This window comes from Coregonus lavaretus (genome assembly GCF_964263955.1).
Source record: "Coregonus lavaretus genome assembly, chromosome: 22".
Taxonomy (NCBI): Eukaryota; Metazoa; Chordata; class Actinopteri; order Salmoniformes; family Salmonidae; genus Coregonus; species Coregonus lavaretus.
In genome coordinates this window covers 714,994-742,793 of record NC_140009.1, presented here as the reverse complement: position 1 = coordinate 742,793, position 27,800 = coordinate 714,994, and the positions used below count along the sequence as shown (strand labels likewise).

The 27,800-nt window shown below is 49.3% G+C and overlaps 1 pseudogene across 1 annotated transcript in view; it reads left to right on the top strand.

The window, feature by feature from the left end:
- The first annotated feature begins 24,457 nt into the window (after positions 1–24,457).
- The window catches only part of LOC311149452 (plasma membrane calcium-transporting ATPase 3-like), a 172,721-nt pseudogene continuing 169,378 nt past the window's right edge, over positions 24,458–27,800 (top strand). Inside the window, exon 1 of the transcript in view lies at positions 24,458–24,731. The product of the transcript in view is annotated as a plasma membrane calcium-transporting ATPase 3-like (transcript). The remainder of the gene's footprint in view (positions 24,732–27,800) is intronic.

Genomic DNA, 27,800 nt, shown 5'->3' with positions numbered 1-27,800 from the left:
AGCCAGTCTGCTCCTTCGTGCAGGTTAGCCAGTCTGCTCCTTCGTGCAGGTTAGCCAGTCTGCTCCTTCGTGCAGGTTAGCCAGTCTGCTCCTTCATACAGGTTAGGCAGTCTGCTCCTTCATACAGGTTAGCCAGTCTGCTCCTTCGTGCAGGTTAGCCAGTCTGCTCCTTCGTGCAGGTTAGCCAGTCTGCTCCTTCGTGCAGGTTAGCCAGTTTGCTCCTTCGTGCAGGTTAGCCAGTCTGCTCCTTCGTGCAGGTTAGCCAGTCTGCTCCTTCGTGCAGGTTAGCCAGTCTGCTCCTTCGTGCAGGTTAGCCAGTCTGCTCCTTCATACAGGTTAGGCAGTCTGCTCCTTCGTGCAGGTTAGCCAGTCTGCTCCTTCGTGCAGGTTAGCCAGTCTAGTCACCAGGCCTTCCAGGTCCTGAGATCCCCGGGACACATAGTGAACCCATGTCCCCTTTTTCCAAAGGTTGGACACTGAGCTTTGTATATATCAGGCTTTTTAATTGTGTTTCTTTCTCAATTCTCTTTTTGATTTGCCTCCCGTAGCCCCTTGCTGTGACTCTTGGTCAGAGTCAGCACACTGTCTTAGTTCTTCACTTCCCTCATTACTTGTATCGTCCCACTCACTTCGCCCATCATCACTTTGTTCCCTTATCATTTCCTAGGTCTGCTATTATGCCCCTCAGTCCCCCATAGCCGTCCATGTCTAAGTGTGATTCCTTTCCTTTCTTTGGGGTGGAAGCCTGTGGCCTCCTTTTCCTCCTTTTAACTCTACATTCCCTGCTATTGAAACTAGTCCTGTGTCCTGAGGGTAGTATCCCTCTTGTGTGTATGCTGGAGGTGCAGTTGAACCAGCCTTTTCCCTGCTATTGAAACTAGTCCTGTGTCCTGAGGGTAGTGTCCCCCTTGTGTGTATGCTGGAGGTGCAGTTGAACCAGCCTTTTCCCAGCTATTGAAACTAGTCCTGTGTCCTGAGGGTAGTGTCCCCCTTGTGTGTATGCTGGAGGTGCAGTTGAACCAGCCTTTTCCCTGCTATTGAAACTAGTCCTGTGTCCTGAGGGTAGTGTCCCCCTTGTGTGTATGCTGGAGGTGCAGTTGAACCAGCCTTTTCCCTGCTATTGAAACTAGTCCTGTGACCTGAGGGTAGTGTCCCCCTTGTGTGTATGCTGGAGGTGCAGTTGAACCAGCCTTTTCCCTGCTATTGAAACTAGTCCTGTGTCCTGAGGGTAGTGTCCCCCTTGTGTGTATGCTGGAGGTGCAGTTGAACCAGCCTTTTCCCTGCTATTGAAACTAGTCCTGTGTCCTGAGGGTAGTGTCCCCCTTGTGTGTATGCTGGAGGTGCAGTTGAACCAGCCTTTTCTGGTTCTTTCTCTTCTAATATCCTTCTAACTTTGGCCATGCTCTCTCTCTCCAGGCCTTTCCTTCCTCCCAGAACATCTTCAAATTGTCTCTCTCTTTCTTCTTCCTTCTCTCTTCTCTCCTTTCTCTCCTGCTCTATAGTTCTTTATTATGGAATCCATTTCCTCACACGCTGCCACATCAAACCTCCCTTCCTTTGGCCATTTTGTTACCATCTTTCTGGTTCTTATTTCCCATTTATCAGAGATTTTTCCAATCTCTTCTTTATTCTCTGGGAACCTTCTCTTCATGATTTCTACTGGTGTTCCTGCCATCCCTACTCCTTGTAATCCTGTTGCTAATCTTATGTTTGGTTCAGTGTCAGCTGCCAATGACTGGAACGAACTGCAAAAATCTCTGAAGCTGGAGACTCTTATCTCCCTCACTAACTTTAAGCATCAGTTGTCAGAGCACCTTACCGATCACTGCACCTGTACACAGCCCTTCTGAAATTAGCCCACCCAACTACCTCATCCCTATATTGTTATTTATTTTGCTCATTTGCACCCCAGTATCTCTATTTGCACATCATCTCTTGCACATCTATCACTCCAGTGTTAATACTAATTGTAATTATTTTGCACTATGACCTATTTATTGCCTTACCTCCATAACTTACTACATTTGCACACACTGTATATATATTTTCTGTTGTATTTTTGACTGTATGTTTTGTTTATTCCATATGTAACTCTGTGTTGTTGTTTTTATCGCACTGCTTTGCTTTATCTTGGCCAGGTCGCAGTTGTAAATGAGAACTTGTTCTCAACTGGCTTCTTACCTGGTTAAATAAAGGTGAAATAAAAATAAAATTTAAAAAAGTGTTTATGTTAGGATGCAAGGTCAATTATTTCTGTTAGCTTTCTCAGCTAAAAGTTTACAATTCCTCAGTTCATGGTATCTCTCTCCCTAATATATCTTCTCTGCTTCTTTTCAACAATGTGTTTTTATCCCTTGTTCTCCTCCTTTTCATATTATTTTATTATCTTTGTCCCCGTGTTCCACTTCCCTGTGCTTATCTTATCTCAAACCTATAAACTACCCCCCTCACTCTCCTGTCCCGAGGTATTTCCTACCCCCTCACTCTCCTGTCCCGAGGTATTTCCTACCCCCTCACTCTCCTGTCCCGAGGTATTTCCTACCCCCTCACTCTCCTGTCCCGAGGTATTTCCCCAGTATTCTATTCAGTTTTAGGTCGCTAGACCATCCCCTAATTTCCCCTAATAATATTCACGTTACTATTTTCTCAAATATTCCTACGTTTCCATTTTCGTACTCTAGGTATCCCTAATATATCTTCCTATACCTTCTTTTCCTGTCTTTCAGTATATCTATATCATACGTTATTATTTGTATGTTTCCTGTCATTGTATATCCCCTTATCCTACACTTAAATGCGTCTGGTTCTCGTTCTAATCTTCGTCTTGGCATTTATTCCCTAACTTTTCCTTCTTAGTTTTCTCTTTTACTTGTCTTTATCTGGACGCCTATTTCATATCCTAGATTCTCCTACCTCTATGTTATTACTATTTCCTGCGCCCCCACCTTTGAATTCCATGCACCAATGTGGGTCCTCTAGTAGCGCAGTGGTCTAAGGCGCTGCATCGCAGTGCTAGCTGTGCCACTAGAGATCCTGGTTCGAATCCAGGCTCTGCTGTAGCCGGCCGCAACCGGGAGACCCATGGGGCGGCGCACAATTGGCCCAGCGTCGTCCAGGGTACGGGAGGGGAATGGCCGGCAGGGATGTAGCTCAGTTGGTAGAGCGTGGTGTTTGCAACGCCAGGGTTGTGGGTTCGATTCCCATGGGGGGCCAGTATGAAAAAATATAATAATGTATCCACTTGTCACGAACGTCGTATGAAGGAGTGGACCAAAGCGCAGCGTTAGTTGCGAACATACTTGCTTTATTTAATTAAAGCATACACACGAAATAACAAAACAATAAACGACTCGTGAAGTCCACGGTGACAATGACCGAACACGGAACAAAAACCCACAAACACAAAGTGAAACACAGACAGTTAAATATGGCTCCCAATCAGAGACAACCAGCACACAGCTGACACTCGTTGCCTCTGATTGGGAGTCACTCAGTCAAACATAGAAAATGACGAACTAGAAACACCCAACATAGAAACAGAACACATAGAATGAACACACCCTGGCTCAACATATAGAGTCCCAGAGCCAGGGTGTGACAGTACCCCCCCTAAAGGCGCGGACTGCGACCGCGCCTAAATACGAGCAAAACAGGGGAGGGCTGGGTGGGCATTCCTCCTCGGCTCCGGCTCCGGGCTTGCCCACCACCCTCCAACAAACCCCCCATAGCGCCCCTGGTCCGGTCTGGCCCCGCTGGCTGGAGCTGGCCTGGACGTAGCAGGAGCGGTAGGCTTCAGCTCCTTAGTGGAGCAGTTGAACGGTACCTGAATTGGCACCGATGACCCTGGCACGGGTTGTGCCGGACTGACGACTCGCACCCCTGGCTTGGTGCGAGTGGCAGGAACGGGCCGGGCCGGCGACGCGCACCGTAGACTTGGTGCGAGTGGCAGGAACAGGCCGGACCGGGCTGGCGACGCGCACCGTAGACTTGGTGCGTGGAGCAGGGACAGGCCGGACCGGGCTGGCGACGCACCCCGTAGGCTTGGTGCGTGGAGCAGGGACAGGCCGGGCTGGGCTGGCGACGCACACCGTAGGCTCGGTGCGTGGAGCAGGAACAGGCCGGACCGGGCTGGCGACGCACACCGTAGGCTTGGTGCGTGGAGCAGGGACAGGCCGGGCCGGGCTGGCGATGCACCCCGTAGGCTTGGTGCGTGGAGCAGGGACAGGCCGGGCTGGGCTGGCGACGCACACCGTAGGCTTGGTGCGTGGAGCAGGAACAGGCCGGGCTGGGCTGGCGACGCACACCGTAGGCTTGGTTCGTGGAGCAGGGACAGGCCGGGCTGGGCTGGCGACGCACACCGTAGGCTTGGTGCGTGGAGCAGGGAGGAGCAGGGACAGGCCGGGCTGGGCTGGCGACGCACACCGTAGGCTTGGTGCGTGGAGCAGCAACTGGCCGGACTGGGCTGGCGACGCACACCGTAGGCTTGGTGCGTGGAGCAGCAACTGGCCGGACTGGGCTGGCGACGCACACCGTATGCTTGGTGCGTGGAGCAGGGACAGGCCGGGCTGGGCTGGCGACGCACACCGTAGGCTTGGTGCGTGGAGCAGGGACAGGCCGGGCTGGGCTGGCGACGCACACCGTAGGCTTGGTGCGTGGAGCAGCAACTGGCCGGACTGGGCTGGCGACGCACACCGTAGGCTTGGTGCGTGGAGCAGCAACTGGCCGGACTGGGCTGGCGACGCACACCGTAGGCTTGGTGCGTGGAGCAGGGACAGGCCGGGCTGGGCTGGCGACGCACACCGTAGGCTTGGTGCGTGGAGCAGGGACAGGCCGGGCTGGGCTGGCGACGCACACCGTAGGCTTGGTGCGTGGAGCAGGGACAGGCCGGGCTGGGCTGGCGACGCACACCGTAGGCTTGGTGCGTGGAGCAGGAACGGGTTGGACCAGGCTGACGACTCGCACCGTAGGCTTGGTGTGAGGGGCAGGAACATGCCGGGCTGGGCTGGCGGCGTGCACCTTACACTTAGTGCGGGAAACAGGAACGGGCCGGACCGGACTGGTGACGCACACCACTTGCTTGGTGTGAGGAGCGGGACTGGGTTTCGTCATAACCCCCCGCTCCCTCAGCTGCCTACCGAGTTCCTCTCGCCGTGCCTCCTTTCTCACCCTTTCCCTTATCGCCTCCAAATGCTCCATCCTCTGCAACACTACCTCCTGCTCCCTCGTCGTCCCTGCCGTGTGCCCCCCCCTAATTTTTTTTTGGGGTTGCCTCTCGCCTGTCCGACGTTGACCCTGCTGACGCCGCTGCTCCTCTCTCCGTCGCCTCTCCACCGTCTCACTCCATGGCCGGCGATCCATCCCGGCCAGGATCTCCTCCCAGGTCCAGGACCCTTTCCCGTCTAATATCTCCTCCCATGACCAGGCTGCCTGCTCCTGGACACGCTGCTTGGTCCTGGTATGGTGGGTTTTTCTGTCACGAACGTCGTATGAAGGAGTGGACCAAAGCGCAGCGTTAGTTGCGAACATACTTGCTTTATTTAATTAAAGCATACACACGAAATAACAAAACAATAAACGACTCGTGAAGTCCACGGTGACAATGACCGAACACGGAACAAAAACCCACAAACACAAAGTGAAACACAGACAGTTAACTATGGCTCCCAATCAGAGACAACCAGCACACAGCTGACACTCATTGCCTCTGATTGGGAGTCACTCAGTCAAACATAGAAAATGACGAACTAGAAACACCCAACATAGAAACAGAACACATAGAATGAACACACCCTGGCTCAACATATAGAGTCCCAGAGCCAGGGTGTGACACCACTCACTAACTGTAAGTCGCTCTGGATAAGAGCGTCTGCTAAATGACTAACATGTAAATGTCCTTCTATTTCTGCCCTTCTTATTCTTATTGGTGCCTGTTTGTTTACTGCTTTGGATTGTGCCCCTTTCCGATAATGCTATCAATTAAGATCACGGCCAGTCCGCTGTTATTAGAAGTCAGTAGATATAGGTAACTGCCCTTTCTGATTAGGCTACAGGTAACAAACCAAACACTCACTGTAGTTTACAAGCATATATTCAATTCATTTCCATATTCCATTCTATATTTAAAATTACAACCCCGTTTCCCAGTAGGTTCCTCCAACCCCGTTTCCCAGTAGGTTCCTCCAACCCCGTTTCCCAGTAGGTTCCTCCAACCCCGTTTCCCAGTAGGTTCCTCCAACCCCGTTTCCCAGTAGGTTCCTCCAACCCCGTTTCCCAGTAGGTTCCTCCACACAAAGAACGTTTACCTCGAAATCATTCCAATCTCTTAAAATAAACACTGGCTGCTATATCAATCTAAGCAACCCATTGCCATAGTCTAATTATAATCTGAAACCCAGATTTTAGTCAGTAACCCAGAACCTATGCCTATTTTAATGACAAATAAATCCCACAAATATCCGAATTAAAATGGTTTGTAGTCTTAACATCTGGCACATAACACAATTACCAGAAAATAGCCTTAAAAGGTCGTCCAAGTGTTTCTTTGCAGAGATCTCACATGCTCAAAGAGAATAAATTAGCAGTCAACGAGTCAAATTCAGTGATTTAGAAACAGATCTAACAAGTTTAATCATATGGATTAGGTTTTCCCTTGCGACATAATAACATTCCTTTACACCCCCTTAGCTCCGCAATGAGAGTCATATAATGCTTAACCTTATCAAATCTCTAGTAACCAATTCTACACACATAAAAATTCACCATGTCGTCATATACTCACATCAAATCAAATGTTATTGGCCACATGCGCCGAATACAACAGGTGCAGACATTACAGTGAAATGCTTACTTATAGCCCTTAACCAACAGTGCATTTATTTTTTAATAAAAAAGTTAAATAAAACAACAACAAAAATGTGTTGAGAAAAAAAGAGCAGAAGTAAAATAAAATAACAGTAGGGAGGCTATATATACAGGGGGGGTACCGTTGCAGAGTCAATGTGCAGGGGCACCGGCTAGTTGAGGTAGTTGAAGTAATATGTACATGTGGGTAGAGTTAAAGTGACATAAATAATTAACAGAGTAGCAGCAGCGTAAAAAGATGGGGTGGGGTTGTGGGTGGGGGGGGCAGTGCAAATAGTCTGGGTAGCCATGATTAGCTGTTCAGGAGTCTTATGGCTTGGGGGTAGAAGCTGTTGAGAAGCCTTTTGAACCTAGACTTGGCGCTCCGGTACCGCTTGCCGTGCGGTAGCAGAGAGAACAGTCTATGAGTGGGTCTAGGGTGGCAGTCCACTAGGGTGGCTGGAGTCTTTGACAATTTTGAGGGCCTTCCTCTGACACCACCTGGTATATAGGTCCTGGATGGCAGGAAGCTTGGCCCCAGTGATGTACTGGGCCGTACGCAGTACCCTCTGTAGTGCCTTGCGGTCGGAGGCCAAGCAGTTGCCATACCAGGTGGTGATGCAACCAGTCAGGATGCTTCAATCAATTCGTGTTTTTGATGATTCTCCATTGCCACACATCCCATCCTTATCACAATCTACTCCCAGCGGAACCAAAACACAATCTACTCCCAGCGGAACCAAAACACAATCTACTCCCAGCGGAACCAAAACACAATCTACTCCCAGCGGAACCAAAACACAATCTACTCCAAGCGGAACCAAAACACAATCTACTCCCAGCGGAACCAAAACACAATCTACTCCCAGCGGAACCAAAACACAATCTACTCCCAGCGGAACCAAAACACAATCTACTCCCAGCGGAACCAAAACACAATCTACTCCCAGCGGAACCAAAACACAATCTACTCACAGCGGAACCAAAACACAATCTACTCCCAGCGGAACCAAAACACAATCTACTCCCAGCGGAACCAAAACACAATCTACTCCAAGCGGAACCAAAAACAACTTTTAGTTACACGGACCCAGTTTCTAACGTAACGTCCCGTTCTCAATACCTCTCCGTGATATTCTATGATGGGCAGTAATGTACGGAACCCCAAGATAACGTTATGTCAAAAGCTTATTTTCCAAATCTCAATCATTTTATTATACATATTTCTATATGTTATTATCCAAACTTCAGATTAAAACTCATTCCCATATTCACACGACTCTCATATCACATTCACACGCTGCTATTTGTATAACCTGCAGGTATATTTTCTTCTATTAACGGGCTCACACTTGGAATGTTCAATCTATCACATTAAACATTTTACTACAACCAATTTTACCATCATCCTGAATCTCCTCTAAGGTTTCTAAATTTGGGAAAGGTGCAGGGATCGGTCTCACCAAGCTATAATAGCCTGACCCCACCCTAAATGACTGGCTGAAACACAAACACACCGGTACCTGACACAATGTCTAGACCTCCCACAAACACACCGGTACCTGACACAATGTCTAGACCTCCCACAAACACACCGGTACCTGACACAATGTCTAGACCTCCCACAAACACACCGGTACCTGCGACCTGTTCCTCTAACAGGATTTCTCATGACCCCTCCTGATCAGGACACACACACCTTCTGATCCCCTCCTGATCAGGACACACACACCTTCTGATCCCCTTCTGATCAGGACACACACACCTTCTGATCCCCTTCTGATCAGGACACACACACCTTCTGATCCCCTCCTGATCAGGACACACACACACCTTCTGATCCCCTTCTGATCAGGACACACACACACCTTCTGATCCCCTTCTGATCAGGACACACACACACCTTCTGATCCCCTTCTGATCAGGACACACACACCTTCTGATCCCCTCCTGATCAGAACACACACACACCTTCTGATCAGAACACACACACACACCGGTAAAGATGAGCAGCCACTCGTGCCGACATGAATCGAACAGAATGGCCAGCAAGACGAACAAAGGAATCAGACGAATTGAACAAATGCACCAGACGAACAATCAAGTGACCTCTATGAATTGAATGCCCGAATTGCGTCAGACCAGTTGACCAAGATGAACGGATTGCTTTCGCAAACTCGATCGGGTCCAATAAAACCAGTCTTGTACAAAACAATTCAGACAAAACCAACAAATCAACCAGCTGATCAAACTGACCAAATGAGCAACCTGAATGAGACAAATGAACAACCCAACTTAACCAAACTGAATGAATCACAGCTGTCCAAGCAAACTATCCATCCGCACGGGCTGAGCAGAACCACTACTCCACCTAGCGCTCTCTCTCTGTAGCACAGCCCTGGTCTGAGCAGAACCACTACTCCACCTAGCGCTCTCTGTGTAGCACAGCCCTGGTCTGAGCAGAACCACTACTCCACCTAGCGCTCTCTGTGTAGCCCAGCCCTGGTCTGAGCAGAACCACTACTCCACCTAGCGCTCTCTCTCTGTAGCACAGCCCTGGTCTGAGCAGAACCACTACTCCACCTAGCGCTCTCTGTGTAGCACAGCCCTGGTCTGAGCAGAACCACTACTCCACCTAGCGCTCTCTCTCTGTAGCACAGCCCTGGTCTGAGCAGAACCACTACTCCACCTAGCGCTCTCTCTCTGTAGCACAGCCCTGGTCTGAGCAGAACCACTACTCCACCTAGCGCTCTCTCTCTGTAGCACAGCCCTGGTCTGAGCAGAACCACTACTCCACCTAGCGCTCTCTCTGTGTAGCACAGCCCTGGTCTGAGCAGAACCACTACTCCACCTAGCGCTCTCTCTCTGTAGCACAGCCCTGGTCTGAGCAGAACCACTACTCCACCTAGCGCTCTCTCTCTGTAGCACAGCCCTGGTCTGAGCAGAACCACTACTCCACCTAGCGCTCTCTCTGTGTAGCACAGCCCTGGTCTGAGCAGAACCACTACTCCACCTAGCGCTCTCTCTCTGTGTAGCACAGCCCTGGTCTGAGCAGAACCACTACTCCACCTAGCGCTCTCTCTCTGTAGCACAGCCCTGGTCTGAGCAGAACCACTACTCCACCTAGCGCTCTCTCTGTAGCACAGCCCTGGTCTGAGCAGAACCACTACTCCACCTAGCGCTCTCTCTGTGTAGCACAGCCCTGGTCTGAGCAGAACCACTACTCCACCTAGCGCTCTCTCTCTGTGTAGCACAGCCCTGGTCTGAGCAGAACCACTACTCCACCTAGCGCTCTCTGTGTAGCACAGCCCTGGTCTGAGCAGAACCACTACTCCACCTAGCGCTCTCTGTGTAGCACAGCCCTGGTCTGAGCAGAACCACTACTCCACCTAGCGCTCTCTCTGTGTAGCACAGCCCTGGTCTGAGCAGAACCACTACTCCACCTAGCGCTCTCTGTGTAGCACAGCCCTGGTCTGAGCAGAACCACTACTCCACCTAGCGCTCTCTCTGTGTAGCACAGCCCTGGTCTGAGCAGAACCACTACTCCACCTAGCGCTCTTTCTCTGTAGCACAGCCCTGGTCTGAGCAGAACCACTACTCCACCTAGCGCTCTCTCTGTAGCCCAGCCCTGGTCTGAGCAGAACCACTACTCCACCTAGCGCTCTCTCTCTGTAGCACAGCCCTGGTCTGAGCAGAACCACTACTCCACCTAGCGCTCTCTGTGTAGCACAGCCCTGGTCTGAGCAGAACCACTACTCCACCTAGCGCTCTCTCTCTGTGTAGCACAGCCCTGGTCTGAGCAGAACCACTACTCCACCTAGCGCTCTCTCTCTGTAGCACAGCCCTGGTCTGAGCAGAACCACTACTCCACCTAGCGCTCTCTCTGTAGCCCAGCCCTGGTCTGAGCAGAACCACTACTCCACCTAGCGCTCTCTCTCTGTAGCACAGCCCTGGTCTGAGCAGAACCACTACTCCACCTAGCGCTCTCTGTGTAGCACAGCCCTGGTCTGAGCAGAACCACTACTCCACCTAGCGCTCTCTCTGTGTAGCACAGCCCTGGGCTGAGCAGAACCACTACTCCACCTAGCGCTCTCTCTCTGTAGCACAGCCCTGGTCTGAGCAGAACCACTACTCCACCTAGCGCGCTCTCTCTCTGTAGCACAGCCCTGGTCTGAGCAGAACCACTACTCCACCTAGCGCTCTCTCTGTAGCACAGCCCTGGTCTGAGCAGAACCACTACTCCACCTAGCGCTCTCTCTCTGTAGCACAGCCCTGGTCTGAGCAGAACCACTACTCCACCTAGCGCTCTCTCTCTGTAGCACAGCCCTGGTCTGAGCAGAACCACTACTCCACCTAGCGCTCTCTCTCTGTAGCACAGCCCTGGGCTGAGCAGAACCACTACTCCACCTAGCGCTCTCTCTGTGTAGCACAGCCCTGGTCTGAGCAGAACCACTACTCCACCTAGCGCTCTCTCTCTGTAGCACAGCCCTGGTCTGAGCAGAACCACTACTCCACCTAGCGCTCTCTCTCTGTAGCACAGCCCTGGTCTGAGCAGAACCACTACTCCACCTAGCGCTCTGTCTCTGTAGCACAGCCCTGGTCTGAGCAGAACCACTACTCCACCTAGCGCTCTCTCTCTGTAGCACAGCCCTGGTCTGAGCAGAACCACTACTCCACCTAGCGCTCTCTCTGTGTAGCACAGCCCTGGTCTGAGCAGAACCACTACTCCACCTAGCGCTCTCTCTCTGTAGCACAGCCCTGGTCTGAGCAGAACCACTACTCCACCTAGCGCTCTCTCTGTGTAGCACAGCCCTGGTCTGAGCAGAACCACTACTCCACCTAGCGCTCTCTCTCTGTAGCACAGCCCTGGTCTGAGCAGAACCACTACTCCACCTAGCGCTCTCTCTCTGTAGCACAGCCCTGGTCTGAGCAGAACCACTACTCCACCTAGCGCTCCCTCTCTGTAGCACAGCCCTGGTCTGAGCAGAACCACTACTCCACCTAGCGCTCTCTCTGTGTAGCACAGCCCTGGTCTGAGCAGAACCACTACTCCACCTAGCGCTCTCTCTGTGTGGCACAGCCCTGGTCTGAGCAGAACCACTACTCCACCTAGCGCTCTCTCTGTGTAGCACAGCCCTGGTCTGAGCAGAACCACTACTCCACCTAGCGCTCTCTCTGTGTAGCACAGCCCTGGTCTGAGCAGAACCACTACTCCACCTAGCGCTCTCTGTGTAGCACAGCCCTGGGCTGAGCAGAACCACTACTCCACCTAGCGCTCTCTCTGTAGCACAGCCCTGGTCTGAGCAGAACCACTACTCCACCTAGCGCTCTCTCTGTGTAGCACAGCCCTGGTCTGAGCAGAACCACTACTCCACCTAGCGCTCTCTGTAGCACAGCCCTGGTCTGAGCAGAACCACTACTCCACCTAGCGCTCTCTCTCTGTGTAGCACAGCCCTGGTCTGAGCAGAACCACTACTCCACCTAGCGCTCTCTGTAGCACAGCCCTGGTCTGAGCAGAACCACTACTCCACCTAGCGCTCTCTCTCTGTAGCACAGCCCTGGTCTGAGCAGAACCACTACTCCACCTAGCGCTCTCTCTGTGTAGCACAGCCCTGGTCTGAGCAGAACCACTACTCCACCTAGCGCTCTCTCTCTGTAGCACAGCCCTGGTCTGAGCAGAACCACTACTCCACCTAGCGCTCTCTCTCTGTGTAGCACAGCCCTGGTCTGAGCAGAACCACTACTCCACCTAGCGCTCTCTCTGTAGCACAGCCCTGGTCTGAGCAGAACCACTACTCCACCTAGCGCTCTCTGTGTAGCACAGCCCTGGTCTGAGCAGAACCACTACTCCACCTAGCGCTCTCTGTGTAGCACAGCCCTGGTCTGAGCAGAACCACTACTCCACCTAGCGCTCTCTCTCTGTAGCACAGCCCTGGTCTGAGCAGAACCACTACTCCACCTAGCGCTCTCTCTGTGTAGCACAGCCCTGGTCTGAGCAGAACCACTACTCCACCTAGCGCTCTCTCTGTAGCACAGCCCTGGTCTGAGCAGAACCACTACTCCACCTAGCGCTCTCTGTGTAGCACAGCCCTGGTCTGAGCAGAACCACTACTCCACCTAGCGCTCTCTGTGTAGCACAGCCCTGGTCTGAGCAGAACCACTACTCCACCTAGCGCTCTCTGTGTAGCACAGCCCTGGTCTGAGCAGAACCACTACTCCAGCTAGCGCTCTCTCTCTCTGTGTAGCACAGCCCTGGTCTGAGCAGAACCACTACTCCACCTAGCGCTCTCTCTGTGTAGCACAGCCCTGGTCTGAGCAGAACCACTACTCCACCTAGCGCTCTCTCTCTGTAGCACAGCCCTGGTCTGAGCAGAACCACTACTCCACCTAGCGCTCTCTGTGTAGCACAGCCCTGGTCTGAGCAGAAACACTACTCCACCTAGTGCTCTCTCTGTGTAGCACAGCCCTGGTCTGAGCAAAACCACTACTCCACCTAGCGCTCTCTCTCTGTAGCACAGCCCTGGTCTGAGCAGAACCACTACTCCACCTAGCGCTCTCTGTGTAGCACAGCCCTGGTCTGAGCAGAACCACTACTCCACCTAGCGCTCTTTCTGTAGCACAGCCCTGGTCTGAGCAGAACCACTACTCCACCTAGTGCTCTCTCTGTAGCACAGCCCTGGTCTGAGCAGAACCACTACTCCACCTAGCGCTCTCTCTGTAGCACAGCCCTGGTCTGAGCAGAACCACTACTCCAGCTAGCGCTCTCTCTCTGTAGCACAGCCCTGGTCTGAGCAGAACCACTACTCCACCTAGCGCTCTCTCTGTAGCACAGCCCTGGTCTGAGCAGAACCACTACTCCAGCTAGCGCTCTCTCTCTGTAGCACAGCCCTGGTCTGAGCAGAACCACTACTCCACCTAGCGCTCTCTCTGTGTAGCACAGCCCTGGTCTGAGCAGAACCACTACTCCACCTAGCGCTCTCTCTCTGTAGCACAGCCCTGGTCTGAGCAGAACCACTACTCCAGCTAGCGCTCTCTCTCTCTGTGTAGCACAGCCCTGGTCTGAGCAGAACCACTACTCCACCTAGCGCGCTCTCTGTGTAGCACAGCCCTGGTCTGAGCAGAACCACTACTCCACCTAGCGCTCTCTGTGTAGCACAGCCCTGGTCTGAGCAGAACCACTACTCCACCTAGCGCTCTCTCTCTGTAGCACAGCCCTGGTCTGAGCAGAACCACTACTCCACCTAGCGCTCTCTCTGTGTAGCACAGCCCTGGTCATAGCTCTTCTCTTTCCTAACTATTCCCTGTTTGTTCAGTCTCATGGTTATTACACCAAAGCTGTACCTACGGTCGGTCCTTATATACAAAAATAAATAATCAACATTGCATGCATGCTTATTTCTCATTCCAACAAAAACTCTGTACTTTTCCTAAATGTAGCCCTTAATACTGGAGAGTCCCTCGGTACCTTCCAGAATCATCCGGGCGAATCACACAATTTCTCCAATAAAAGCCAGAACGTTGCTTACCTTTGTTCATAGCGGCCACTATACTGGTGTGATTCGCTCAGCTTCCTCCAGATGGCGCTTCACCCCTTATGGTCTCTTTTTCCAGTCCCGTCTGGGGTGCCGATATGATGTGGCAAGATTCGTCCTTATACTAATCAAAGAACCAAAGTATTTCAGAGTTTTTGTAGATTTAAGATATACTTTATTACATACGCAATACAGCCGAGGTGGCTTGCAAAACATGTCCCTTCTACCTCTCAGCTCTTCGTCTATATAGTCCCATTTACATACACCCCAGCTCAAAACTCCTCCCTCTTGGGCTCCCCCACCACTGTCCTCAGTTTCCCCCTCTCGACCGCTCTGCCCACTTCCTTTTAAATCTGACTTATATTCAGTTTAGAAACAATAGGGGTACAATCAATCAAATTTGAGAGAAATAAGCTTTTTGTGCGTATGGAACATTTCTGGGATCTTTTATTTCAGCTTATGAAACATGGGACCAACACTTTACATGTTGCATTAATATTTCTGTTCAGTGTATGTTTATTTGGACTCCAATTACTCTTTACAGTTGCAACAGCTAGCCTTCTCTACCTGGGGTCCACACCAATCAATCTAACACTATGTCTTCCTATTACCTTATTTGTATCAAGGTTGGCTTTAATTCAATAGCTGAATAAATCTAAACAATTTTATGGCCCCTTTAATGTCTGGTGTTTCTGCCTCCCTAATGTCTGGTGTTTCTGCCTCCCTAATGTCTGGTGTTTCTGCCTCCCTAATGTCTGGTGTTTCAGCCTCCCTAATGTATGGTGTTTCTGCCTCCCTAATGTCTGGTGTTTCTGCCTCCCTAATGTCTGGTGTTTCAGCCTCCCTAATGTATGGTGTTTCAGCCTCCCTAATGTCTGGTGTTTCTGCCTCCCTAATGTCTGGTGTTTCTGCCTCCCTAATGTCTGGTGTTTCTGCCTCCCTAATGTCTGGTGTTTCTGCCTCCCTAATGTCTGGTGTTTCTGCCTCCCTAATGTCTGGTGTTTCAGCCTCCCTAATGTATGGTGTTTCTGCCTCCCTAATGTCTGGTGTTTCTGCCTCCCTAATGTCTGGTGTTTCAGCCTCCCTAATGTATGGTGTTTCAGCCTCCCTAATGTATGGTGTTTCTGCCTCCCTAATGTCTGGTGTTTCAGCCTCCCTAATGTCTGGTGTTTCAGCCTCCCTAATGTCTGGTGTTTCAGCCTCCCTAATGTATGGTGTTTCTGCCTCCCTAATGTATGGTGTTTCAGCCTCCCTAATGTCTGGTGTTTCTGCCTCCCTAATGTCTGGTGTTTCAGCCTCCCTAATGTATGGTGTTTCTGCCTCCCTAATGTATGGTGTTTCTGCCTCCCTAATGTATGGTGTTTCAGCCTCCCTAATGTATGGTGTTTCTGCCTCCCTAATGTCTGGTGTTTCTGCCTCCCTAATGTCTGGTGTTTCTGCCTCCCTAATGTCTGGTGTTTCAGCCTCCCTAATGTATGGTGTTTCTGCCTCCCTAATGTCTGGTGTTTCTGCCTCCCTAATGTCTGGTGTTTCAGCCTCCCTAATGTATGGTGTTTCAGCCTCCCTAATGTATGGTGTTTCTGCCTCCCTAATGTCTGGTGTTTCAGCCTCCCTAATGTCTGGTGTTTCAGCCTCCCTAATGTCTGGTGTTTCAGCCTCCCTAATGTATGGTGTTTCTGCCTCCCTAATGTATGGTGTTTCTGCCTCCCTAATGTCTGGTGTTTCAGCCTCCCTAATGTCTGGTGTTTCAGCCTCCCTAATGTCTGGTGTTTCAGCCTCCCTAATGTCTGGTGTTTCTGCCTCCCTAATGTCTGGTGTTTCAGCCTCCCTAATGTATGGTGTTTTTGCCTCCCTAATGTATGGTGTTTCAGCCTCCCTAATGTATGGTGTTTCTGCCTCCCTAATGTATGGTGTTTCAGCCTCCCTAATGTATGGTGTTTCTGCCTCCCTAATGTATGGTGTTTCTGCCTCCCTAATGTATGGTGTTTCTGCCTCCCTAATGTATGGTGTTTCTGCCTCCCTAATGTATGGTGTTTCAGCCTCCCTAATGTCTGGTGTTTCTGCCTCCCTAATGTATGGTGTTTCTGCCTCCCTAATGTCTGGTGTTTCTGCCTCCCTAATGTATGGTGTTTCAGTCTCCCTAATGTATGGTGTTTCTGCCTCCCTAATGTCTGGTGTTTCAGCCTCCCTAATGTATGGTGTTTCTGCCTCCCTAATGTATGGTGTTTCTGCCTCCCTAATGTATGGTGTTTCTGCCTCCCTAATGTATGGTGTTTCTGCCTCCCTAATGTCTGGTGTTTCAGCCTCCCTAATGTATGGTGTTTCTGCCTCCCTAATGTATGGTGTTTCTGCCTCCCTAATGTATGGTGTTTCTGCCTCCCTAATGTATGGTGTTTCTGCCTCCCTAATGTCTGGTGTTTCAGCCTCCCTAATGTATGGTGTTTCTGCCTCCCTAATGTATGGTGTTTCAGCCTCCCTAATGTATGGTGTTTCAGCCTCCCTAATGTCTGGTGTTTCAGCCTCCCTAATGTATGGTGTTTCTGCCTCCCTAATGTATGGTGTTTCAGCCTCCCTAATGTCTGGTGTTTCAGCCTCCCTAATGTCTGGTGTTTCTGCCTCCCTAATGTATGGTGTTTCAGCCTCCCTAATGTATGGTGTTTCAGCCTCCCTAATGTATGGTGTTTCTGCCTCCCTAATGTCTGGTGTTTCAGCCTCCCTAATGTCTGGTGTTTCTGCCTCCCTAATGTATGGTGTTTCAGCCTCCCTAATGTCTGGTGTTTCTGCCTCCCTAATGTCTGGTGTTTCTGCCTCCCTAATGTCTGGTGTTTCTGCCTCCCTAATGTCTGGTGTTTCTGCCTCCCTAATGTCTGGTGTTTCTGCCTCCCTAATGTCTGGTGTTTCTGCCTCCCTAATGTCTGGTGTTTCAGCCTCCCTAATGTCTGGTGTTTCAGCCTCCCTAATGTCTGGTGTTTCAGCCTCCCTAATGTCTGGTGTTTCTGCCTCCCTAATGTATGGTGTTTCTGCCTCCCTAATGTATGGTGTTTCTGCCTCCCTAATGTCTGGTGTTTCTGCCTCCCTAATGTATGGTGTTTCAGCCTCCCTAATGTCTGGTGTTTCAGCCTCCCTAATGTATGGTGTTTCTGCCTCCCTAATGTATGGTGTTTCAGCCTCCCTAATGTCTGGTGTTTCAGCCTCCCTAATGTCTGGTGTTTCTGCCTCCCTAATGTCTGGTGTTTCAGCCTCCCTAATGTCTGGTGTTTCAGCCTCCCTAATGTCTGGTGTTTCTGCCTCCCTAATGTCTGGTGTTTCAGCCTCCCTAATGTATGGTGTTTCTGCCTCCCTAATGTCTGGTGTTTCAGCCTCCCTAATGTCTGGTGTTTCAGCCTCCCTAATGTATGGTGTTTCTGCCTCCCTAATGTCTGGTGTTTCTGCCTCCCTAATGTATGGTGTTTCTGCCTCCCTAATGTATGGTGTTTCTGCCTCCCTAATGTCTGGTGTTTCTGCCTCCCTAATGTATGGTGTTTCAGCCTCCCTAATGTCTGGTGTTTCAGCCTCCCTAATGTATGGTGTTTCTGCCTCCCTAATGTATGGTGTTTCAGCCTCCCTAATGTATGGTGTTTCAGCCTCCCTAATGTATGGTGTTTCTGCCTCCCTAATGTCTGGTGTTTCAGCCTCCCTAATGTCTGGTGTTTCAGCCTCCCTAATGTATGGTGTTTCTGCCTCCCTAATGTCTGGTGTTTCAGCCTCCCTAATGTCTGGTGTTTCAGCCTCCCTAATGTATGGTGTTTCAGCCTCCCTAATGTATGGTGTTTCTGCCTCCCTAATGTCTGGTGTTTCAGCCTCCCTAATGTCTGGTGTTTCTGCCTCCCTAATGTCTGGTGTTTCAGCCTCCCTAATGTATGGTGTTTCTGCCTCCCTAATGTCTGGTGTTTCTGCCTCCCTAATGTCTGGTGTTTCTGCCTCCCTAATGTCTGGTGTTTCTGCCTCCCTAATGTATGGTGTTTCTGCCTCCCTCTTCTTCCTCCATCCTCCCTTTTCTCTCTCCCCTCCCTCTCTCCCTCTATCTCCTCCCCCCTTTTCTCTCTCCCCTCCCTCTCTCCCTCTATCTCCTCCCCCCTTTTCTCTCTCCCCTCCCTCTCTCCCTCTCTCCCTCTATCTCCTCCCCCCTTTTCTCTCTCCCCTCCCTCTCTCCCTCTATCTCCTCCCCCCTTTTCTCTCTCCCCTCCCTCTCTCCCTCTATCTCCTCCCCCCTTTTCTCTCTCCCCTCCCTCCTCCCTTTCCTCTCCTCCTCTCCTCCTCTCCATCCTCTTGCAGACGCTGCATGCCTCTGAGCCTCCAGTGCGTGCGGGGGTCTCAGCTCAACCCCGGAATGTCGCATCATCATCTGCTTCTCCTAGCGCCCTCGTAGCGATTCTCTGTCTGTAGGACCGTAAACACTGCGAGCAGAACTCGGTAGACTGATAACCGTTACCTGAGGACGCTACTGAACCCCAGGGTCCCTCTCACCCCCCCCCCTGCCTGCCCAGGAAGCACATCATCTCGGCGTCTAGTCTCTCTGCACCCCGCTGCATCATGATCAATATCAACATCTGGACCGAACGATAGCGGAATTAGCTCCGGATCTGTTGCTGTAGTGGATTCTCCGCTTCCAGGCGCATTAACGGGATTCTGCCTCCTTGCTTGTGTTGTGTCCTTGAGCTCGGCCTGTGCAGTGAGTCAGTGGTGTGAAGCCTATGTGTGTTTGCATATTAATACGTGTGTGTGTGTGTGTGTGTGTGTGTGTGTGTGCATATCTCTGTGTGTGTGTGTGTGTGTGTGTGCATATCTGTGTGTGTGTGTGTGTGTGTGTGTGTGTGTAAATATTTTAGTGTGTGTGTGTGTGTGTGTAAATATTTCAGTGTGTGTGTGTGTGTGTGTGTGTGTGTGTGCATCTAGACTATGTGTGACTGTGAAACAGTGATAGGTATGATGATGGAAGGAGAGAGTTCTGTGATGTCTTATTTACCCCTGTGATCTCGTTGTCTGGTAGGTGGGTGCTTCTGTCATATTGTGTTTGTGTGTGTGATCAGAGAGAGAGAGAGAGAGAGAGAGAGAGAGAGATGGACAGGCCAGTAACCTTGCAGAGAGATAGAGAGATGGACAGGCCAGTAACCTTGCAGAGAGAGAGATGGACATGCCAGTAACCTTGCAGAGAGAGAGATGGACAGGGCAGTAACCTTGCAGAGAGAGAGATGGAAGTGTCGCACAGTAGACTACATAACAGCTATACGTACACTGAGTGAACAAAACAAAAGGAACACCTTCTCTTTCCATGACATAGACTGACCAGGTGAAAGGTATGATCCCTTAGTGATGTCATCTGTTAAATACACTTTAATCAGTGTAGATGAAGGGGAGGAGACGGGTTAAAGAAGGATTTTAAAACCTTGAGAAAATTGAGACATGGATTGTGTATTTGTTCCATTCAGAGGGTGAATGTGCAAGACAAAATATTGATGTGCCTTTGAACGGAGTACGGTAGTAGGTGCCAGGTGCACCGCTTTGAGTATGTCAAGAATTGCAATGCTGCTGGGTTTTTCACGCTCAACCGTTTCCTGTGTATATCAAGAATGGTCCACCACCCAAAGGACATCTAGCCAACTTGACACAACTGTGGGAATCATTGGAGTCAACGTGGGTCAGAACTCCTGTGGAACGCTTTCCACCCCTTGTAGAGTCCATGCCCCGACGGATTGAGGCTGTTCTGAGGGCAAAAAGTGGTGCAACTCAATATAAGGAAGGTGTTCTTAATGTTTTGTGCACTCAGTGTATATCAGTAATATGTATCAGCTATATATTTATATACCACCTTTATGTGGATCAGTTATATGGACACTACCAGTCAAAAGGTTGGACACACCTACTCATTCCAGGGTTTTTCTTTATTTTTACTATTTTCTACGTTGTAGAATAATAGTGAAGACCTCAAAACTATGTAATAACACACATGGAATCATGTAGTAATCAAAAAAGTGTTAAACATATCAAAATATATTTTATATTCTAGATTCTTCAAAGTAGTCACCCTTTGCCTTGATGACAGCTTTGCACACTCTTGCCATTCTCTCAACCAGCTTCATTAGGTAGTCACCTGGAATGCTTTTCCAACAGTCTTGAAGGAGTTCCCACATATGCTGAGCACATATGTTGCTTTTCCTTCACTCTGCGGTCCAACTCATCCCAAACAATTTCAATTGAGTTGAGGTCGGGTGATTGTGGAGGCCAGGTCATCTGATGCAGCACTCCATCACTCTCCTTCTTGGTCAAATAGCCCTTACACAGCCTGGTGGTGTGTTGGGTCATTGTCCTGTTGAAAAACAAATGATAGTCCCACTAAGACCAAACCAGATGGGATGGCGTATCGCTGCAGAATACTGTGGTAGCCATGCTGGTTAAGTGTGCCTTGAATTCTAAATAAATCACAGACAGTGTCACCAGCAAAGCACCCCCACACCATCACACCTCCTCCTCCATGCTTCACGGTGGGAACCACACATGTGGAAATCCGTTCACCTACTCTGCGTCTCACAAAGCCACGGCAGTTGGAACCAAAAATCTCAAATTTGGACTCATCAGACCAAAGGACAGATTTCCACTGGTCTAATGTCCATTGCTCGTGTTTCTTGGCCCAAGCAAGTCTCTTCTTCTTATTGGTGTCCTTTAGCAGTGGTTTCTTTGCAGCAATTCAACCATGAAGGCCTGATTCACGAAGTCTCCTCTGAACAGTTGATGTTGAGATGTTACTTGAACTCAGTGAAGCATTTATTTGGGCTGCAATCTGAGGTGCAGTTAATTGGCGATTTCTTAGGCTGGTAACTCTAATGAACTTATTCTCTGCAGCAGAGGTAACTCTGGGTCTTCCTTTCCTGTGGCTGTCCTCATGAGAGCCAGTTTCATCATAGCGCTTGATGGTTTTTGCGACTGAACTTGAAGAAACGTTCAAAGTTCTTGACATTTTCCAGATTGACTGATCTTCATGTCTTAAAGTAATGATGGACTGACGTTTCTCTTTGCTTATTTGAGCTGTTCTTGCCATAATATGGACTTGGTCTTTTACCAAATATGGCTATCTTCTGTATACCCCCCCTACCTTGTCACAACACAACTGATTGGCTCAAACACATTAAGAAGGAAATACATTCCACAAATTAACTTTTAAGAAGGCACACCTGTTAATTGAAATGCATTCCAGGTGACTACCTCATGAAGCTGGTTGAGAGAATGCCAAGAGTGTGCAAAGCTGTCATCAAGGCAAAGGGTGGCAACTTTGAAGAATGTCAAATATAAAATATATTTTGATTTGTTAACACTTTTTGGTTTACTACATAATTCCATATGTGTTCTTTCATAATTTTGATGTCTTCACTATTATTCTACAATATAGAAAATAGTAAAAATAAAGAAAAACCGTTGAATGAGTAGGTGTGTCCAAACGTTTAACTGGTACTGTAGATCAGCTATATGTAGATCAGCTATATGTAGATCAGCTATATGTAGATCAGCTATATGTAGATCAGCTATATGTAGATCAGCTATATGTAGATCAGCTATATGTAGATCAGCTATATGTAGATCAGCTATATGTAGATCAGCTATATGTAGATCAGCTATATGTAGATCAGCTATATGTAGATCAGCTATATGTAGATCAGCTATATGTAGATCAGCTATATGTAGATCAGCTATATGTAGATCAGCTATGTGTAGATCAGCTATATGTAGATCAGCTATATGTAGATCAGCTATATGTAGATCAGCTATATGTAGATCAGCTATATGTAGATCAGCTATGTGTAGATCAGCTATATGTAGATCATCTACAGTGCATTCGGAAAGTATTCAGACCCCATCACTTTTTCCACATTTTGTTACGTTACAGCCTTATTTTAAAATGGATTAAAAAAACAATTTTCCTCATCAATCTACACACAATACCCCATAATGACGAAGTGAAAACAGGTTTTTCGACATTTTTGCAAATTTATTACAAATAAAAAACAGAAATACCTTATTTACATAAGTATTCAGACCCTTTGCTATGAGACTCGAAATTGAGCTCAGGTGCATCCTGTTTCCATTGATTCTTGAGCTGTCTGCCCGGCCAAACTGATCAATCGGGGGAGAAGGGCCTTGGTCAGGGAGGTGACCAAGAACCCAATGGTCACTCTGACAGAGCTCCAGAGTTCCTCTGTGGAGATGGGAGAACCTTCCAGAAGGACAGCCATCTCTGCAGCACTCCACCAATCAGGCCTTTATGGTAGAGTGACCAGACGGAAGCCACTCCTCAGTAAAAGGCACATGACAGCCCATTTGGAGTTTGCCAAAAGGCACCTAAAGGACTCTCAGACCATGAGAAACAAGATTCTCTGGTCCGAAGAAACCAAGATTGAACTCTTTGGCCTGAATGCTGAGCGTCACGTCTGGAGGAAACCTGGCACCATCCCTACGGTGAACCTGGGGACCTTCAATGCTGCAGAATGTTTTTTTTTTTTTTTATACCCTTCCCCAGATCTGTGCCTCGACACAATCCTGTCTCGGAGCTCTACAGACAATTCCTTCGACCTCATGGTTTGGTTTTTGCTCTGACATGCACTGTCAACTGTGGGACCTTATATAGACAGGTGTGTGCCTTTCCAAATTTACCACAGGTGAACTCCAATCAAGTTGTAGAAACATCTCAAGGATGATCAATGGAAACAGGAAGCGCCTGAGCTCAATTTCGAGTCTCATAGCAAAGGGTCTGAATACTTATGTAAATAAGGTATTTCTGTTTTTATTTTTAGTAAATGTGCAAAAATGTCTAAAACCCTGTTTTTGCTTTGTCATTATGGGGTGTTGTGTGTAGATTGATGAGGAAATGGTTTTATTTAATCAATTTGATAATAAGGCTGTAACGTAACAAAATGTGGAAAAAGTGAAGGGTTCTGAATACTTTCCGAATGCACTGTATGTTGTAAATAAATGGTCAACATATCAATGGCTATAGACCACCAAACAGAAACATCCTGGGTAGGATTCAAAACACAGGACCCTTCCAGAAAAAAACAATCCTCTAGCTAGACCTCATCACCCTAACTAGCCTCTAGCCCCCAGAGATGTGTAGATCTGAGAGGATCCAGTGAGCTAGTAATATGACCATACTACAGGTCAACCATACTGGGGAATCTACTGTTGTTCTGTCTTTGTTGCTCCACTGTTGTGGCTCTGAAATGTCGATTCACCTCCTGAATGAACAACCACCCACTACATGGAAAGGCGAAATGAGTAGGACATCTTGGCATTAAAAGTCCATTTTTATACATTGATACGCATATAGGCTACTGAAAAACTAAATAGGACAGGACCCAGCCAGGGAGGGAGAGAGGCCCAGATTCAGGACAAGGCAGGGGTGACCCTGTAGATGCCAGTATGAAAGTAGGCCTGCAGGAGTATAGGCCTCAGCCAGGACACAGAGAGGGAGACGTGGAGGAGACAGAGACAATGAGGGAGGAAAGAGAAACAAACCCAGAATGAGGTAGAAAGATGGAGAAAAAGTGGAATGGTTAAAAGGAATAGAACGATGAACTAGAACGAGTTCATGAACAAAGTAAACTCTGGTTCTGAAGGTTGGATTGGCTCAGGCGACCAAAGTCCTCATTTCGATTGGCTGTTTCGTAAAACAATTGACACCAAGTTGCAGGTGTGTTGTCAGTTGTAGAGATGAGTTCTTATAACTCACTCTCTTTCTCTCTTTCCAGGTTCCAGTGATAACCCGTCTGCTGTATCATTAGTCCTTCTCTCTATCCCTCCATCCCTTCGTAAGGGAGAACTCTGGAGTCACCCCTCCTCATCCCTCAGAGTGAAGAAAAAGGGAGTCAGCTTTTTCTGAGATGGTCCCTGGTTAAAGCCCTGACCCCTGACCCCAACTGGTTTGCTGATGACGTCTGTGTCTAAGGGCTGTTGAAAGAAGAAGGGAGGGCCAGCGCTTGGTGACTGGCTGGTATAAAAAAGCAGAAACATTCGCTAGAGACTACGGAGAGAGAAGAGGACCAAACCACGCTGTCAGAATGTCTACCACCGCCACCATGGGAGAGATGGCTAACAGTGCTGTTGAGTTCTACCCTAAAGGCCGGAGCCGAGGAGGAGGTGGAGGAGGAGGAGGAGGAGGTGGAGGGGGGAAGGAAGAGGGTAACCATGCTGCAGAGGGAGATTTTGGGGTGACGGTGGAGGAGCTCAGGGATCTGATGGAGCTCCGGGGAGGGGAAGCCATCCAGAAGATACAGGAGGCGTACGGAGACCCAGAGGGCCTGGCCACTAGGCTGCTCACCAACACTATTGACGGTAAGGTGGTCTGTCTGGGTGCATGCTGTCATCACCTAGATTGTTAGTCTTGCCTAGTGAGGAAATCCAGGAAATGGTCCCAGGGTCTAGAAAAAGCGCCACTGCGTTTGTGTGTGTGTGTGTGTGTTGTTTGGCCTGTGGGGTTGATCTCATGCCAGCTAACAGTATCAGATTATCAACACTGAACAACATTACTGTAGCAAAACACCATGACACACACACACACACACACACACACACACACACACACACACACACACACTGTCAGTCAATTTCATTGATTTTAGTATTTTAGGCTGAGGCCTATTCTACCTGTCGAATCAGGTCCAATTACAAGCATATTTGTCCGGAGGCCAACAGTCCATCTCTGAATAGTAGTACAGCCGCCTGTGGAATAGTCTGTGGAATATTAGGTAAATAGTCATTGAGGAATTCAGTGAGGTAGTCAGTGGGGTAGTCAGTCGGGTAGTCAGTGAGGTAGTCAGTCGGGTAGTCAGTGAGGTAGTCATTAGGGTAGTCAGTGAGGTAGTCAGCAAGGTAGTCAGTGGGGTAGTCAGTGGTAAGTGAGGTAGTCAGTCGGGTAGTCAGTGAGGTAGTCATTAGGGTAGTCAGTGAGGTAGTCAGTGAGGTAGTCAGCAAGGTAGTCAGTGGGGTAGTCAGTGGTAAGTGAGGTAGTCAGTGAGGTAGTCAGTGAGGTAGTCAGTGAGGTAGTCAGTGGGGTAGTCAGTGGGGTAGTCAGTGGTAAGTGAGGTAGTCAGTAAAGTAGTCAGTGAGGTAGTCAGTCGGGTAGTCAGTGAGGTAGTCAATGGGATAGTCAGTGAGGTAGTCAGTAAGGTAGTCAGACATCTGTCACCAATTGGATAGAAACCTAGCTAGAGTTGATAAAATAGTTAGTGAAATAGTCAGCGAGATAACCAGTGAAATAGCCTTTTAGATTGTTTGGTAGAGGTAAACTTCAACAGATTGTTTTGACCAAACTTTTACCGCCTGGCCAACAGTTAGAAGAGTTGATATGCAGCACTAACACCTCTTTACCACAGCATCCAGGAACAGGAACCATCGGAACTGGAATACCATTACATGATTACACACAGACTCAATACTGCAGTATGACACCATTACAGAGATCTAAGAGACAGGGGGGAGGGAAGAAAAAGACAGGAGAGAGGAAGGAAGTAAAGGGAGGGAGGGAGAGAGATACTGGGAGAGGGAGGAGAGAGAGAGAGAGAGGGAGGGAGGGAGATACTGGGAGAGGGAGGAGAGAGAGGGAGAGAGAGAGAGAGGAGTGCTAGAACAGCTTGCCGCATTGTCAATGACATATCAAGGGGAGATTGAGCGAGAAAGGGAGAGACAGAAAGGGGGAGTGCAGTGGAGGGAGGAAGGTAGAAAGAGGGTGAAGCAGTGGAGGGAGGAAGGAAGGTAGAAAGAGGGTGAGGCAGTGGAGGGGGGAAGGAAGGTAGAAAGAGGGTGAGGCAGTGGAGGGAGGAAGGTAGAAAGAGGGTGACGCAGTGGAGGGAGGAAGGAAGGTAGATAGAGGGTGAGGCAGTGGAGGGAGAGAGGAAGGTAGAAAGAGGGTGAGGCAGTGGAGGGAGAGAGGAAGGTAGAAAGAGGGTGAGGCAGTGGAGGGAGAGAGGAAGGTAGAAAGAGGGTGAGGCAGTGGAGGGAGGAAGGTCGAAAGAGGGTGAGGCAGTGGAGGGAGGAAGGTAGAAAGAGGGTGAGACAGTGGAGGGAGGAAGGTAGAAAGAGGGTGAGGCAGTGGAGGGAGGGAGGTAGAAAGAGGGTGAGGCAGTGGAGGGAGGAAGGTAGAAAGAGGGTGAGGCAGTGGAGGGAGGGAGGAAGGTAGAAAGAGGGTGAGGCAGTGGAGGGTGGAAGGTAGAAAGAGGGTGAGGCAGTGGAGGGAGGAAGGTAGAAAGAGGGTGAGGCAGTGGAGGGAGGGAGGAAGGTAGAAAGAGGGTGAGGCAGTGGAGGGTGGAAGGTAGAAAGAGGGTGAGGCAGTGGAGGGAGGAAGGTAGAAAGAGGGTGAGGCAGTGGAGGGAGGGAGGGAGGAAGGTAGAAAGAGGGTGAGGCAGTGGAGGGAGGGAGGGAGGAAGGTAGAAAGAGGGTGAGGCAGTGGAGGGAGGGAGGATGGTAGAAAGAGGGTGAGGCAGTGGAGGGAGGGAGGAAGGTAGAAAGAGGGTGAGGCAGTGGAGGGAGGAAGGAAGGTAGAAAGAGGGTGAGGCAGTGGAGGGAGGAAGGTAGAAAGAGGGTGAGGCAGTGGAGGGAGGGAGGGAGGGAGGAAGGTAGAAAGAGGGTGAGGGAGGGAGGAAGGTAGAAAGAGGGTGAGGCAGTGGAGGGAGGAAGGAAGGTAGAAAGAGGGTGAGGCAGTGGAGGGAGGAAGGAAGGTAGAAAGAGGGTGTGTGAGGAAGATAATATTTGACCTTAGTGATTTTGGTAGTTTTCATCTTACATCCAGAGATGGGATATGGTAAAAGATACGTACAGTGCATTCATAAAGTATTCAGACCCCTTGACTTTTTCCACATTTTGTTACATTACAGCCTTATTCTAAAATTGATTAAATCGTTTTTTTCCCTCAGTCTACACACAATACCCTATAATGACAAAGAAAAAACTGTTTTTTAGAAATTTTTACGAATGTGTTAAAAATGAAAAAATGAAATAGTACATTTACATAAATATTCAGACCCTTTACTCAGAACTTTGTTGAAGCACCTTTGGCAGCGATTACAGCCTCGAGTCTTCTAGGGTATGACGTTACAAGCTTGGCACACCTGTATTTAGGGAGTTTCTCCCATTCTTCTCTGCAGATCCTCTCAAGCTCTGTCAGGTTGGATGGGGAGCATCACTGCACAGTTATTTTAAGGTCTCTCCAGAGATCGGGATGAAGTCTGGGCTCTGGCTGGGCCACTCAAGGACATTCAGAGACTTGTTCCGAAGCCACTCCTGCGTTGTCTTGGCTGTGTGTTTAGGGTCATTGTTCTGTTGGAAGGTGAACCTTCGCCCCAGTCTGAAGTCCTGAGTGCTCTGGAGCAGGTTTTCATCAAGGATCTCTCTGTACTTTGCTCCGTT